The following is a 5625-nucleotide window of genomic DNA, read 5'->3' as shown; positions in this document are numbered from 1 at the left end:
GGCCCTCTGTGCTGTGAGAAACCAAACTTTAGTGAGCTTAAGGGAAAACAAATACATTAGTTTAGAAACACTGAGAAGATTCGCCAAAGCCCACTTGTGAGAAACAGGGTTTCCTACAAAGGAATACGGCAGGGATGGGTCACAAGCACTAATTATAGAAATGACAGAAGATACGTGCAGGCCAGCAGCGACTTAACAAAAATGCAGTGTCGTTTATCAGGGAGGGGAAAAAAAAAAAGGAGAGAAGAGGAGGCAGGGAAGAGGAGGGAGGGAAGGAAGAACAGAATGTGGGGTCACAAACTAGACACATGAGTCTCGTGTCTGCGTTTCGCGGGTAACAGAACGGCGGCGGCAGCCGGGAGATGGACCCTGAAGTTTCCCCCGGCTCGGCACGCGGGGATCGCTGTGTGCGTTCTGGTGCACGGAGTCCCTGCAGCTGGGATGAGCGTGACTCGTGATCAAGCAAAAGTAAAAACTGACTAAATCCTTGAGAAATGCTCAGATCGTCAGCTGCAGCCTCGAAACATCAAGCCCTCCTGAAGAAGCTTGTGTTTTACTGATCCGGGGCCAAAACACCTTTTTATGGATTGGTACCCACTGTAAAAAAACAAAAACAAACAAACAAAAACAACCAAATTGTGCAAAAGAAAAAAAAATACATGTTCAAAAAAGGAAGAGGAAAAAGAAGTAAAAGTGACCCAAACAACCAGTTGCCCCAGCTCCGTCCGGTCGTGGCGGTGCAGCCCGGCTAAGCCAGCGGACCCTGAGGTCAAGGTCAAACCATCCCTGACCCTCCCGCGCCACCGTAACTTACTTGCCACAGCCTTATTCCATGCTGTTGCCTTTTCAGAGTCTATCCGTGTCCCCAGGGCTCCCCCGTTCTCTGAGGGGGCCCAGTGCTCCCCGGGGCTACCTCGGGGTGTTCCCCAGCCACGTGCTCCTGGGGATGGGCTGCTGGATGGCTTTTGGGCCTGAATCCCTGCCCCAGATTCCTTGGAGCCGTGCCCCTCGCCCCCCGCCTGCATCCCCACCCACACGCACCTTCCTATCTTCGAGGTACCCCATCCTGAGCCGCGACCACCTCCAAAATGCCAGGGGCCGCTGTCCCCTGTAATCCGTCCTGTCCCTTCCCCAATGCCCACCCATCCGGGCAGGTTCTGAGAAGTCACCATGGCACAGAGGAAAGGGCCCAGCGGGGAACTCGGGCAATCCCTTGGGCTCCCACATCCCTGGCGGGCGGGCAGCCTTCGTTTCTTCCTCCCCGCGGGGTCACAGAGATGAGGACGTGACTGTCGGAGCCCTGGAGGGGAGGGCGGGGGCCTTAAATCATAGCGATTCCATGACCTCTCCTCCTCTACGCGTCCTCCGTCCAGAAATTGGGGCCACCCCCAGGAACCCCGACGCCGACAAAGATGAATTAATGGATGTCACTTGTCCCCAGCATCTGGAGACGCTGGCTGTAATTACATCTTCACCAGGACCTCGAAACCCACGTCTCCTGAGTCACCGAGCTCTCCCGTGGTTTCATTTAAAATCTAACTCCTGGTTATGAACGTTCAATATTGGGGGCAAAGCGTTCCCCGTCTCCTCCACCCAGAAGCCACCCCTTGTCTCATTTGAAAAGTCACGGAGGTGTCACTTCACATCCATGTAATTTCCGGGGCGACCTGGGTTGGCGATGAGCTTTTTCTTTTGTTTTGCCGTTCAGTTAGTTAAATTCCGTCGGTGCAAGCTCGTGGTGGGGAAAATCGATCGGTGACCTGGCTTCAGCGTGTGTAGTCATGTTGTTTAGGGACCAGAGGGCCCCCCGGACGGGAGCTTGACCTCAGTGTCACCTCCGCTGAGGCTGGAGGCTAATTCACAATCCTTCTGTACAAACACAGCGCTCTCTGCCCAGGGAGGCAGCCCGTTTGCCGTTTGTCTCCTGCGTCCTTACGGGTGAGGGAAGGGGGCCAAGAGGTGACGGGCGAGGCAGCTCACAGGGTGGGATTCACAGCTGCGCCTCCTGGGGCCCGGCTCCCGGAAACCCCCGTGTCTGCGTGTCTGCACGGGGTTCAGGGTCCCGGCCTCGAACTCCCCTCCCAGCCCTCCTGCCCCTTGTGGACGCCTGATTCCTCCTTGAGACTTTACGTCCATCTGCCCGGGACTCCGTCCCAGCGAAGCCCCCCCGTTCCTGTCCTTCATGGAGCTCACAGAGCCTAGCAATGACTGTGTTTTGCTTTTTATTTTTTAATATCATGAACACACTGGGCAGTTTCAAGTTTACAGAAAAACCGAGCAGTGCAGAGTTCACTGCAGCTCCCCGTGTTACCTGCACTGTATCGGGTACATTTGTTACCACTGCTGAGACAAAATCGACACATTAGTATTCACGGATGTCCACTGTTCCCTTGGGGCTCATCTTGGTGTTGTGCGGGCCGCGGGTTTGGACTCGTGGATGATGACGTGTATCCACCGTGTTCGTGGCATACGGAACGGCTTCACTGCCCTCTTTGTAGGATGCGATAATGATACGTGACGTGTATCCAAACCCATGAACTGTGCAAATCCAGGAGGGAACCCTAATTCGAGTAAAGTGGACGTTGGGTGATTACAATGTGTCAATTTAGGTTCGTCAATTACAACGATTATCTCTAGTGGGGGCGGATATTGAGTCTGTGCAAGTGGGGGGGCAGGGGATATGAGGGGCATCTCTGTACCCTCCCTTCAGTTCGGCTGTGACCCTGAAACTGCTCTTTAAAAAAACAGTGACTGTCCTTTCTGACTGGATTACCGCGTTCTGTTGATTCTTACTTTGTGGTTGGCTTGATTCCTTTGATAACTCTGTACGTTTAAAAAGCGAATACTCTACAATGTTCTTAGAGATAATGAGCCGTACCTACATGTAAACTAAAAAAATGTGTATTGCAGTATATTGTGTGTGCGTATTTACATGCAATATGTTGTATTATGTGCAAATTGTAACAATTCTACCTAACTGAATAATGAAAAAAAGAAAGAAAACTGGCTAATCTACAAATATATATATATATTAAGCCTTTAAAAATAAGAACATTCCTCTGTGCTCCACGTGTCCCTCCCTCCCGGCAACCGCTGACCATGTCCGTCATCAGCCTTACGGGCAGGGCGACCTGCTCTGTGTCTGTCACCTGGGACAGGTGTGTGGGACCTGGGTGGGCGGCGTGGCGTTTTTACGGCTCCGAGACTGCGCGCTGACAGAGTGCGCCACCATCCTCGAGCCTGGGGGGACCCGCTTCTCCGGGGACGCGGCTTCCTCAGGCCGACCTCTGTTCCGGGCGGTGAGAGAGAACGCCTCGCTGTCTGGGCACCTGTGTGTGGCGAGGACCCTCTGGAGCGAAGCCTGAGGCGAGGGTCTGGTGCCCGCGGATGGACGGGCGGGAAGTCACAGGGCTGGGGTGGCAGGAGGGGGCTCCTGAGCGCTGTCCTTCTCTCGGGGGGGGAGGGGGGCGGTAAAATCCATGCATTTTCAGGCCAGCGGGTGTGCATTTGGACACGTGGATGGAGGGGGCCCATGAACACGGGTGGGACAAGGCTGCTGTCTGCTGCAGCAGGAGGCCCAGTCTCGGTTCCCGCCCTGCCCGCCGCGGCTCTGACACCACGCGCTGCAGGGCGGAACCCAGAGGTTTCTTTTCACTCTTACTTTCCTGCCCCGCTCTCCCGTGGAGCTGAGTGCAAACTCAACCCTCGACCACCCCACTGGCGTGAACGCAGGGCAGGATGTCCCCTCGGGCTGGCGTCCAGGGGGGTCACTCGCCTGCGTGAGTCCCATTCCATTTATATGCTGAAATAAGACTCCTCCGGGCCATTTTCTCCCCGGGATGGGGGGGCACTGGCTTATCCACATTCTTCTTCCTCTTCGTGTTTGGGAGACAGCCCGAAATGCACAAGGATCGTCAGCCAGGTCTTCTGAGCTACAGAGGTGACCGTGTCAATCACACATTGATGCGATCATTCAGCAAATATTCACGGAGAGCCTGCTTATGGAGAGGCTCCAGGAGTGAGGCATGTTAGCGTTAAAAGAAAAGAAAAGAAAAGAAACAGGAATCAGTAAGATACAGCAGTCTGGGTGCACCCCTGTGTGTCTGTCTGTATGTCTGGGGTGGTGGTTGTTGATTGAGAGACAAGAGAGGGGGAAAGAGGAGGACAGAGAGACTCGTGCATCAGGACGTGTTACCAGGAGCAACCTGGCGTCTTCACAGTAAGACACTAACATCCCTAGGAAAGAGCAGCTGGAGGAGAAACGGGGCTTGGGAGGGAAGGGGCTGGCGCACCGCTGAGCACACCTGAGCCTCCGCGCGTCACCAGCACACCTGCTCCTCCCCAGGGTTCCCCCGACATCCCCTCCACCTCGCTCCCAGCGCCTCGGCTTTGTCGTCCTCACGCCCGGCGACAGGCGCGCGCACGCGCGGCCGTGGGGCCCGGCTGCAGGCCCGGGTGCGCCGCCGCCCACAGGGAGGCCCCCGGGGTCCGCGCCACACAGGTGTCCGGCCTCTAGCGACCCTGCCCCCGGCCGGGGCCGCGTGGCTCCGGGCCGCCCGAGCCCAGCTGTGCCTGTGAGACGCACCATCGGGCCGGGCGTGTGGTCAGGGCGGGGCCTGGGGTCAGGGCGGGGCCTGGGGTCAGGGCCTGGCGTGGGGTCACGGCTGGGCAGGTCCGTGCGTAGGGTCAGGACCGGGCGTGAGGTCAGAGATGGGCGGGGCCGGGCGTGGGGTCACGGATGGGCGGTCCCTGGCGTGGGGTCAAGGCTGGGCGGGGCCGGGCGTGAGGTCAGGGCCTGAAGTGGGGTCACGGCCAGGTCGGGCATGGGGTCAGGGCCGTGCGAGGGGTCATAGATGGGCGGGGCTGGGCGTGGGGTCACGGATGGGCGGTGCCTGGCGTGGGGTCAAGGCTGGGCAGGGCCGGCGTGAGGTCAGGGCCGTGCGTGGGGTCAGGGCCTGCGTGGGGTCACGGCTGGGAGGTGCCAGTAGTGGGGTCAGGGTTGGGAGAGCGTGGGGTCACAGCTGGGTGTGGCCGGGCGTGGGGTCAGGGCCGTGCGTGGGGTCAGGGCCTGGCGTGGGGTCACGTCTGTACAGGTCCGGGCGTGGGGTCAGGGTCGGGCATGCGGTCACGGATGGGCGGGGCCGGTCTTGGGGTCACGGATGGGCGGGGCCGGCGTGAGGTCAGGGCCTGGCGTGGGGTCAGGACCTGGCGTGGGGTCACGGCTGGGCGGGGCCGGGCGTGTGGTCAGGGCTGCGTGGGACCTGGCGTGTGTCATGGTTGGGCAGGACCGGGCGTGGGGTCAGAGCAGGGCATGGTGTTAGGGCTGGGTGGGTCCTGGCTTGGGGTCACGGCTGGGCAGGGCCATGCGTACGGGTTCAGAGCCGGTCGTGGGGTCAAGGCTGGGCGGGGCCGGGCGTGGGGTCATGTCCTTCCTGGGCGTGGGGTCAGGGCTGGGCGGGGCCGGACGTGGGGTCATGACCAGGCGTGGGGTCAGGGCTGGGCGGGGCCGGGCGTGGGGTCATGACCAAGCGTGGGGTCACGAATGGGCGGGGTCGGGCGTGGGGTCAGGGCCGTGCGTGGGGTCAGGGCATGATATAGGGTGACGGCTGGGCGGGGCGGGCGTGG

Source organism: Camelus bactrianus, chromosome X (assembly GCF_048773025.1).
Source record: "Camelus bactrianus isolate YW-2024 breed Bactrian camel chromosome X, ASM4877302v1, whole genome shotgun sequence".
NCBI classification, from domain to species: Eukaryota; Metazoa; Chordata; class Mammalia; order Artiodactyla; family Camelidae; genus Camelus; species Camelus bactrianus.
This window is presented reverse-complemented; position numbering follows the sequence as displayed.